The sequence below is a fragment of the Triplophysa rosa genome, unplaced genomic scaffold, assembly GCF_024868665.1.
Source record: "Triplophysa rosa unplaced genomic scaffold, Trosa_1v2 scaffold29_ERROPOS3643519, whole genome shotgun sequence".
Lineage (NCBI taxonomy): Eukaryota > Metazoa > Chordata > Actinopteri > Cypriniformes > Nemacheilidae > Triplophysa > Triplophysa rosa.
This window is the reverse complement of record NW_026634317.1, coordinates 24,365-35,988: the sequence shown is the minus strand read 5'-3', so window position 1 is coordinate 35,988 and position 11,624 is coordinate 24,365. Positions and strand designations below refer to the sequence as shown.

Here is an 11,624-nt window from a genome sequence, read left to right as displayed (position 1 = left end):
ATGAATTAAGTATGCAGTTCTGAATTCCTTTCCCACATTGATTAAAATCAGTCTAAGTCGTTTTCTCTGATCGGTTATTTGGGTGGGTAACATATTCTCATTAAGAGAAGTCATTCAGAAGTGCAGGCTGCTTTAATATATACAATTAGAGCGTGCTGAGAAAGGTTGACTGGCTTCATCCTAGTTGATAAAAGTCAAACAGGCAATTAAGAACCCCCTGTGTCTCTGTCAGCCACTGCAGTCTCACACAGAAGCTCAAATGCCATATAAGGGATACTCAAATAAGTACCTGTTCAATCAGTTAACTGGTAGCGTTTCAAATGTCTCTCGATTCCGAGACCTTAAATGTAATTAATCTTTCAAAGCTTGGTGGTGGTTCGTCCAAATTGTATGTGCAGGATATAAAGAAGCTCATTCTTCATTATCAGTAATAAAAGCTGCACTTGTGAAGTCGTATTAACACTTATTAATTTTTGATGACACACACTGACATTTAATGTTTGCAACCTCATTGAACGGAGGATAATGGGTAGGTTCCTCCACAAAGAAATTGAGCTCTCTCTAAATGGATCCTTCTGGAACTCTGACCTCAGAGGTCAAAAGTCATCTGCCTCTCTATATATTTTCATCAACAAATCAACACACACTGTTTTTAGATATATGGCTTCATAACGTGTATTTGATGATCATGTTGTGTGGTACACAACCGTGGTACTAAGATTATTTTAGATATCAATACCATGTTAGTGAATAATTCATGAACCAAGGTATTTCTTTAGTAAATATGTTTAAATTCTTTAATAGAAATCGTACAAATATGAACAGTTTCTAAATTGTGTATATAATTCAATTCTATTATCCACACAAATATACAATATTATACAGTAGAGTATAAGACAAGCCCTGTCTTAACTAAGTTGAGTTAAAGGTAGTGTTCTCTTTTTCAAGCTGATATGTCTTCAAGGCAGGCAATGTGCATTGTGTGCTGCATGGGATCATCTGGATGCAAAAAAAAAATGTGTTTGTCATTGACTTAGCAGTGATAAGGGAAACCATGTATCTGTATGACAAGATCTAAGGATGTTGCGTGGAGAATATGAGTGATGTAATGCCTGGATGAAAACAGCTCTTTCAAGTGTTTTTGCAATAAACAGAAGTATTGAGACAAGTCTGTCATTATCAGTAACGGAAGGGTTGACGGTAGGTTTTTTTAAGCGGAGTAACCCGGAGGGATGAGTTAGTGATGTGTTTTAGTGATAGGGGCATTGCCACCCCCAGATTTTCCTTGGGCCCCTCTAAAAATGTACAATTGACAACTACAAAAATTCAACATGAAATACTTCTTTTTTGTATTATCTTTTAAATAATGATCTGTCAATTAAATCACAGAGAATGAAAATTATGCATGCAATGAACTCGGATTCCATTATTAGAAAAATTGTTGCCCAACCACAGTATCTGATTGCTCCCCCCAGTCCAGCCAGCTGAGCCTGATTGGGTCCAGAGAGGTAGGTAGTGGGGTGCTGATCTGTATGTTGCTTTATACATCTGGGATGGCATGAGGGTGATGAGAATATTCTAATATTTGTGCAAAATATTTAAGTAGTCTGGGATGGCATGACTTGCGGACTTCCTATCGGACCTATTGGTTAACGTTGATAAAGTACTAATTGTCGGAGACTTTAATATCCACGTAGATAGTGCTAACGATGCATTAGCAGTGGCGTTTACAGAGCTATTACACTCTTTTGGAGTAACACAACACATCAATGGACCCACTCATCGATTTAATCATACACTAGACTTGATTATATCTCACGGAGCCGATCTAACCAATATAGATATTATACCTCAAAGCGACGATGTCACTGATCACTATCTTATAACATGTACACTGCGCACTGCAGAAATCAGCCGTTTAACTCGTTATCGACAGGGTAGAACAATTACCTCGACTACTAAAGATAGTTTCACAAAGAGCTTGCCAGATCTGACTCCTTTAATAACCATACCAATAAATATAGAATCGCTCGATGACATGACCAGCAAATTGGGCACTATTTTCTCTAATACATTAGAAGCTGTCGCACCTATGAAGTCAAAAAAGATTAATGAGAAAAACGCAGCACCATGGTACAATAGCACCACTCGCGCCCTTAAAAGAGAAACACGTAAACTGGAGCGCAAATGGAAACAAACCCAATTAGAGGTCTTTAAAATTGCGTGGAAAGAGAGTGCAAACTGTTATAAAAAGGCACTAAAAGCAGCAAAGGCCGAGCACCTCCGTAACCTCATAGAAACTAACAAAAACAATCCAAGGTTTTTATTTAGTACAGTTGCTAAACTAACAAATAAACAGACTTCACCTGACCTGGGTATTCCGCCGCACCTTGGTAGCAATGATTTCATGAACTTTTTTACAGAGAAAATCGAAAACATACGAGACAAAATAGTAAAATCTCAACCTCCAAGTCTGTCCTATAAATTAGTACCAACCATCGCCCCAAAAGAAAGGCTACAGTGTTTTTCACCTATAAAACAGGAAGATTTAATTAAACTTATTGCAACATCTAAACCTACAACTTGCTTATTAGACCCCATACCAACTAAATTATTAAAAGAGTTATTACCCGTTGCAATTGAGCCCATTTATAACATTATCAACTCGTCAATTAATCTAGGCCATGTCCCAGGAGCCTTTAAACTGGCCGTCATTAAGCCTCTTATCAAGAAACCAAACTTAGACCCCAATGAACTAGGAAACTATAGACCGATTTCAAATCTCCCTTACCTGTCTAAAATACTAGAAAAAGTAGTGTCCACTCAGTTGTGCTCTTTCTTACAAAATAATGACATACACGAAAAATTCCAGTCAGGTTTTAGACCGCATCATAGTACTGAAACTGCGCTCGTTAAAATTACAAACGACCTGCTTATAGCATCAGATAAAGGTAACATCTCACTCCTAGTCCTGCTCGACCTTAGTGCTGCGTTCGATACTGTAGACCATAAAATACTTCTAGATCGCTTACACAATTATACCGGTATTCAGGGACAGGCACTACAATGGTTCAGATCTTACTTATCAGACCGACATCAATTTGTCCATTTAAATGGGGAATCATCAAATCTAACGCAAGTAAATTATGGATTACCTCAGGGATCGGTTTTAGGACCCTTGCTATTCTCCATATACATGCTGCCCCTTGGAAACATTATTAGAAAACATGGAATTAGCTTCCACTGTTATGCAGATGATACTCAGCTATATATCTCATCAAGACCAGATGATTCCTTCCAACTATCCAAATTGGCAGAGTGCATCGACGATATAAAGCATTGGATGACTTGTAATTTCCTTCTTTTAAATTCTAATAAAACAGAAATATTACTTATCGGACCAAAGACACGTGAGCAGAATATTTCGGATTATGACCTGCAAATTGAAGGCTGCACTGTTACTCCAACAAATACAGTTAAAGACCTTGGCGTTATATTAGACAGCAACCTGTCATTTAAAAATCACATCTCAAATGTCACAAAAACAGCCTTCTTCCACCTTAGAAATGTTGCCAAATTGCGAAATATTTTATGTGTGGCTGAGCAGAGAAGCTTATTCATGCATTTGTGACCTCAAGACTTGACTACTGTAATGCACTGCTTAGTGGTTGTCCTGCACATCAATAAACAAACTACAGTTAGTTCAGAAGCAGCTGCCAGAGTTCTAACCAGGTCCAGAAAATACGATCACATAACCCCAATGTTATCAACCCTTCACTGGTTACCCATTAAGTATCGTATTGACTTTAAAGTTCTTTTAATTACTTATAAAGCCTTAAACGGTTTAGCCCCTACCTACATAACAGAGCTTCTACCACACTACAACCCATCACGCTCTCTAAGATCTCAAAACTCCAGACTTTTGATAACACCTAGAATAACTAAATCCACCAAAGGGGGTAGAGCTTTCTCATACGTAGCACCTAAACTCTGGAATAGCCTCCCGATACTATTCGAGGGTCAGACACACTCTCCCAATTTAAATCTAGATTAAAGACACATCTTTTCAGCCAAGCATTCACTAATACATAGCTAATGAACAGCAGCTACGCTAATTATTCTCTTTCTGTTTCTGCCCTCGCCTCGGGATGCCCATCCCGAGGTAGGGAGAGATTCCGCCAGGCCCAGATGAACGTCATATGCCCATCCACAACTAGAGATTACGCCAGCTACATCGGAAAATCCCGTGCCATCCTCCTGCGAGAGCCTGCGGACTGACTGACCATCCAGCTCCATCCAAGGCAATTCCATCACCACCCAAGAAAAAGGCGACCATCTGGCCGGCCCAGCTCAGACAATTCCATCCCCACCGAGAGCAAAGACGGACTACCTGTCACATAAATGCTAAATTTACAATACTTGGTATTTAATGCTAAACTTACATCACACGACAGCAGTTTGAAGTTATGGCTGCACTCAGTGACTTTGATTGGAGGTAGCTGGGTGGGTGTTGTGGGGAGTGGGGGGGCTTGTTGGTTGTGGTTCGGGGCGTTTCATTTGTTGGGACTGTGTGGATCTGGTCTGGTTGGTCTTGTTTTGTGGTCGATGTCGGACAACAGAGGAATAAAGTTAATTATGCCATTACTACTTTTCCCTGGTTGTTCCTCTGTTGTCTGTTGTTGATCGCGGAATGGACCGGGTTGGACCTGCACGGTTTCGGCGGGTGGGGCTTCCTGGGTCGCGGCTCGTGGGCTCTCCCTGTTCTTCGTGGACGTTGCTCGGTGGCTTTGGTCGGGGTCACTGAGTGCAGCATGACACGTCAGAGGAGATCTGGCCCTCCCGGCTGAGCCTGGTTTCTCCCGAGGTTTTTTTTTCTCCATTATTCAGCATTGGAGTTTGGGTTCCTCGCCACAGCAGAGCAGTGCAGTGTTGGCTTGCTCACCGGGAGACTGCATTTATTTATTTATTTATTCATTTATTTATTAGATATTATTTATTATAATGATCTTGCTTGGTCTATAAACACCATGCACTGTGCTGTGTTTTACCTTTCTGTGTTTTTCTTATTTGCTCCTGTAAAGCTGCTTTGGAACAATGCACATTGTGAAAAGCGCTATATAAATAAAATTGAATTGAATTGAATTGAATTTGTTACCATTTGCTTAGTACATAGTTTGTAATAGCTTTGCTGTTTATTCACGAACTAGATATGAAGTCACCATGTGACTAAATGCAAAGTCATAAATGTAAATCTGGTTTATTAATCACTACATCATTTTTGCATTGTATTTTTGTTCAATATGCTTATCTGAAAACATGCATCTTTTACATGCATCTATTCCACACACTATCATCATCTCCTTTTTGACTGTGTACTTGAGCTTCTTCGCTGCTCATTCATTCTCACGTCCTTCGTTCTTCAGACTGTAAGAACAAACAGCATCTGCCTATGCAAGGATGAAAGTCACCTTTGGATGAAGGAGAGAATGTGTGGGTGGAATAAAGTAGTAGCATTTGTCGGTACACGATCCGGGATGCCTGCACGATCCGTTCTGCGCATGCGCATAATGACGTAGTAAACAACGTCACGGTTTCCCTACACTATTGGTATCAAGCATGCGATGAAACACTTGACGGCCAGACGGCACAACTGGCGGCATATTTTTGTAGGCTACATTGTGTTTTTCATTTAACAGTTCATGGCGGGTCTATTTTGATGTTTTAAAATGTAGCTTACGCTATGCATTACGATGTGTTTACGTGGTTGCCAATCCAAAATAATAAAGGAGTTGTTACATGAACATACACGATTTTGGTTACATGTGGAATAAAGTCTGAGTCTTGAGAGTCTGTCACTGCAAACCTTCAGTTTCCTCCATACTCCCCTTTGCGATTCATTGCTGCATGGCATTAGGCCTACTTAACTTGCTGTGTTTCGATCTGAGGTCAGTAGTATCGTCAAAGACGGTTTTTATTAAAAGCTGCTAATATTAGTTAACTTTAAATCGACTCATTTTGTATTAGTATGGGTCTATATATAGGCTAATATATCTATCTATATAATCTAAATGAGGAATAATCCCTTCAATGGTGTTTACAGAACACAATAAGGAACATAATATGCATTTCCGCCTAGACTATCTGCACTTACATGAAGAAAGAACTACAAACAAGTCTGGGGAAACGTTACAGAGTATTTCAACGCATAGTGTGCACACAGAAGTGACATGAGACCAGAGGTGGACAGTAGTGAAAGTCGCGGTACAAAGGTGCTCAAGCGTGGAACAGATCGTGCAGTGTCGTCGCTAAACAGAATTATCTACTAGGTCATTATGCGCATGCGCGGACGGATCGTGCAGGCATCTCGGATCGTGTACCGACACCTGCGCATGCGCAGAACGGATCGTGCAGGCATCTCGGATCGTGTACCGCGTTGTGACACTGAATCAGTCATCAAGCCCAAATTCCCATGTGTGCTCTGTTCACAGAACCCGTATTTTGATAACCTGTTTTATTTTGTTACGTCTATACAATATCATTCGATCATTCGAGGACTACTATACACTACTACTATACTATACACTACGAGGAATATTATACAATCTACATCAAAGCCGAAATAGCTCAGTTGGGAGAGCGTTAGACTGAAGATCTAAAGGTCCCTGGTTCGATCCCGGGTTTCGGCAATATTTTTTTCCTCTCCTAAAGATACAGAGCACTAAATTTAACCGTTTAGAAATAAAAGGGTGATTACAGAATCAAGCTACGGTACTATAACAACAATATGTCCTGTTATTTGCCCCGTGTAAGTGGCTTGGTGTAAAAATCACCTGATGGTGTCGCTGTAGTTGTATTTAATTTTCTACTGTCATTTTACACATTACCGCCAGACGTCGCCATTTCCTAAAAAGTCAGTGTAACACCACGTGGAAAGCACGACAGGGGACTAAATGTTTTGAGCTAGAAAAGCATGGAACTCACTGGACTCCAAACTAGCATTAAAGGGATACTTCACCCAAAAATGAAAATTCTGTCATCATTTACTCACCTTCGAGCTGTTCCAAATGTGTATACATTTCTTTGATCTGATGGACGCAGATAAACATATTTGGAATAATGCAACCAAACAGATCTCAACCCCCATTGACTCCCGTAGTCTCTCCTAGTAGGAAAAATACAATGGTAGTCAAAAGTGCCTCAGAACGGTTTGCTGTCCTACATTCTTCAACATGTCTTCTTTTGTGTTCAACAGAACAAAAAAAAAAAGATAAAGTAATGGGAGTCATTGGGGGTTGAGATCTGTTTGGTTATAAGCATTATTCCAAATATCTTTCTCTGTGTTCATCAGAACAAAGAAATGTATACACATTTGGAACAACTCGAAGGTGAGTAAATGATGACAGAATTTTCATTTTTGGGTGAAGTATCACTTTAAGGAACAGCACATCAAGGTAGTGCATTTATAAAGACTTTAGCTGGTTTTGTATTATTTAAATGTGTAATTTACACATGGCCTTTTGTTCCCTCAAGTTGAGAAATTTGGGTCAAACAACCTAAATGCAGTGCAAAAATCGTAATCATATTTTTGTCTTATTTCTAATTGAAAACTTAAGCATCCCTAAATACCTTAAAATCGAACATTTATGAGACAGGGCATGTTTTAAGCTTAAACCATACTAAATTATTATTTATAATATGTTTAAACAAGCATATTTTTCATCTGTACAGACTAGAGTAAGAAAAACTCGTGCATATACATTGTATCATAAAATGAACATCAGAATTCTCTGCTGATCAAACCATTCCCTTATCAAAAAGTATACTTGAAGTTCATTTTTTTAAAGTATACTTAAGTAAAGTTCAAGTATATTTGTCAATATAATATCAATGGACTAGTAGTATGCTTGGAAGTGTACTATTTGAATACCGCTTGGGACTAAATTGGCCCACTTTTTCGTTTATAAAAGCATACTTTTAAGTGTACTTTAAGTGTAACAGTAGTAAACTTTTGAGTACATAAATTTACAAATAAGTTTTCATTTGTACTACAACAATACTCCAAGTAAACTTGTTGGTATACTGATACTTTTAGCACATGTTTAGTGTTATGCGGGGTAGTAAGGGCAGGAGTCAGAAGCAGGCTCAAATGGTTTATTCAAAGCAATGGCAGCAAAAACACACAAAGACAAATAACACCAGCACTGGTAAATATGGGACAGGGCTCGAGCGCTCGGCCAGGAAGTGATCGGGGAGATGGTTAAGGGGGACCTGAACAGTTCAAGAGTTTTGATGGGCTGAGTTCGCGTGATACAGAGTCCGTTGCCAGAATCCCAGAGGGAGAGTACTGGCCTGTTCCGTGCAGCACCCCCCGAAGGAAGTCCTTAAAATGTTCCGTGCAACTACCCCGAAGAGAGAGTCCTTGAAATGTTCCGTGCAACTACCCCGAAGAAAGAGTCCTTGAAATGTTCCGTGCAACCACCCCGGAATCAGAATACCCTCGCGACCACGTCGAGGGTGAGTGGTAATCCTTCCGAATATGTCCCGGAGAAGAGTAAACTAACGGACTGACAAGGAAGAAGAGAATGCAGGAGATTAAATAGGGAGAAAATAGATAGCGGGAGTGGAAACCGGTGTGATGAAATTAGCGTGAGTGAGAACAGGTGCGTCGTGATGAGGATAACGAGGTCTACACACAAACACCCAGCACATGGAGAGCTGTCAAACTCTCCTCCGTGTGCTAGACAAACACTAACATGTAAAAGACAGGACAAAACAAACAGGTGATCAGACCCTGGACCTGACAGTAGCCCCCCCAGCAGCGCTCCCAAGCGCTCTAGGAGGGGGCTCACCTCGCCACCGATTGAAGTCCACGATCAGAGCCTGGTCCAGTATGTCCCGGGATGGTACCCAACTTCTCTCCTCAGCTCCATAACCCTCCCAGTCCACCAAGTACTGGACACCTCTGCCACGGCGTCGTATGTCTAGTAACCTCCTCACCGTGTAGGTGGGAGAGCCATCCACTAGACGAAGGGGGGGGGGGGAGCGGGGTGATTGCTGGCAGGACAAAGTGGTGAGGAGACCACCGGTTTAACCCTGGAAACATGAAAAACAGGGTGGACCTGACCAAGAGTAGGGGGGAGTCTGAGTCTGACCGCCACTGGATTAACCACCTTGGAAATGGCAGGTCCTTGGTAGACAGCCATACCCGCTGCCCACACACATAGGTAGGAGGACAGGTGGCGATCAGCTGCTGCTTTGGTCCGTGCTGCGGTCTGGGCCAAGACCCCTCTAGCCTTCTCCCAGGTGGACGAAGAAAAAACCCGCTCCAGCCGGGGAAGAAGAGCGACAGATGAGTCCAGCAAGAAGAGCTTCCTGAATGTACTTGTCCATAGCCTCTCTTTCTGGACCAGACAGGTAGTAAAGGCGACCCTTGGGCGGAGAAGTGCCTGGGAGGAGGTTAATGGCGCAGTTGTAGGAGCGGTGAGGGGTAAGAGAGGTAGCCTGGGACTTGCTGAACACCATGCTGAGATCGTGGTACTCCACCGGGACGCCGGTGAGGTCAGCGGACTGTACCTGCGGGGCATAAAACACAGAAACAGGAGACGAAGCAGGACCCAAACAAGACACATGACAAGACTGGCTCCAAGAGAGAATAGAGCTGTTCTTCCAGTCCACGTGAGGATTGTGCTGCACGAACCATGGATGCCCCAGAACGATAGGGCTCTTGGGAGAGTCGAGGATGTACAGCACAATGCTCTCATTGTGGTTACCAGATAAGAGTAGACTTACACTGGGTGTGACGTGTGTGACGGTAGTGAGATGACTGCCGGCCAGCGAACAGGCCTCGATGGGTTCGGCGAGTGGTACGGCCGGAATCATCCACTTCTGGGCCATGGCTGCATCAATAAAATTACCCTCGGCCCCAGAGTCGAGTAAGGCGTTGCTGGTGTGGGAGATGCCCTGAAAGAGCAGTCTACAGGATAACTGGGCACGACCAAAAGGAGAGTTTGAACATGGGATGGCGCCCACCAGGACTCTCCATCTTACTGGTGGGCACAGTCTTTTACTGGACACTGGATGGCGAAGTGGCCGGGTTTGCCGCAATACAGGCAGAGTCCCTGGGCCACGCGCTGTTTCTGCTGGGTGGAAAGGTGAAGTCGCCCCAGTTGCATGGGTTCTGTAGCTGGAGAAGTAGTTGATGGGGAATCACTGGATGAAGCTGTCTGGGAACGCCAGGAGAGGTTAGAGAGACGGCGTTGCCGCTGTAGTGTGAGTCGACCCTCTACTCGAAGAGCAAGACTAATGAGTGCCTCGAGTTCCTTAGGCATGTCCAGAGCAGCCAACTCGTCAGCGATGGCATGATTCAGGCCCACCAGGAAGCGGGCGCGCACTGCGCTAGCATTCCAGTCGCACGCCGCTGCCAGCGTCTTGAGGCGGATGGTGTATTCAGTTACTGATCCCCCTTTCTGTGTTAGACTGGATAACAGAGCGGCGGCTTCGTCTCCCTGAGCCGTGCGGTCAAACAATCTCACCATCTCTGCACGAAAGTCCTCAAAAGTGGAGCAGAATGAAGACTTGGCATTCCATACGGTCACTCCCCACTCACGGGCCCTGCCAGAGAGAAGAGTCAGAACATAGGCCACCTTAGAAGTCTCTGAGGCATAGCGACGTGGCTGCAGGGTGAAGACTAAGGCACACAGAGATAAGAACGCTTGGCAAGAATTGGGATCACCGTCATAAGTCGGGGGGTTATTGGCATGTGGTTCGGGCTCTCGGCGACTGGCGGCAGCAGCAGCCGCACCAAGTCGGAGTTCGTCGAGTCGGGCCGCAAGTTCGGAGATGTGGGTGTTCATTTCCTCTACCTCTTAGACGGTAGCGTTTAGCCGGGTGCTCTGCTGTCCCAGCATAACTCCCTGTTGGGCGAGAGCGGAGCGGAGGGAATCTGATCCTGCTGACTCCATAATGGTCAGTCCGTTCTGTTATGCAGGGTAGTAAGGAGTCAGAAGCAGGGTCAAAGGGTTTATTCAAAGCAATGGCAGCAAAAACACACAAAGACAAATAACACCAGCACTGGTAAATATGGGACAGGGCTCGAGCGCTCGGCCAGGAAGTGATCGGGGAGCTGGTTAAGGGGGACCTGAACAGTTCAAGAGTCTTGATGGGCTGAGTTCGCGTGATACAGAGTCCGTTGCCAGAATCCCAGAGGGAGAGTACTGGCCCGTTCCGTTCAGCACCCCCCGAAGGGAGTCCTTGAAATGTTCCGTGCAACTACCCTGAAGAGAGAGTCCTTGAAATGTTCCATGCAACTACCCCGAAGAGAGAGTCCTTGAAATGTTCCATGCAACCACCACGAAGGAAGAGTCCTTGAAATGTTCCGTGCAACCACCACGAAGGAAGAGTCCTTGAAATGTTCCGTGCAACCACCACGAAAGAAGAGTCCTTGAAATGTTCCGTGCAACCACCCCGGAATAAGAATACCCTCGCGACCACATCGAGGGTGAGTGGTAATCCTTCCGAATAGGTCCTAGAGAAAGAATCGGATCCTCCGTGGGAGAGGGAGAGACCTCCAGTAAGGAGACGATCAATGGTTCCTATAGCGAGGAGATGGGGGTGATAACCACCGG

At 43.7% G+C, this 11,624-nt stretch overlaps 1 non-coding gene across 1 annotated transcript; it reads left to right on the top strand.

Moving 5' to 3' along the window:
* Positions 1-6,613: 6,613 nt before the first annotated feature.
* trnaf-gaa (transfer RNA phenylalanine (anticodon GAA)) lies at positions 6,614-6,686 on the top strand. The gene has a single exon. It is a non-coding gene; the product is annotated as a tRNA-Phe (tRNA).
* The last annotated feature ends 4,938 nt before the right edge of the window (positions 6,687-11,624 follow it).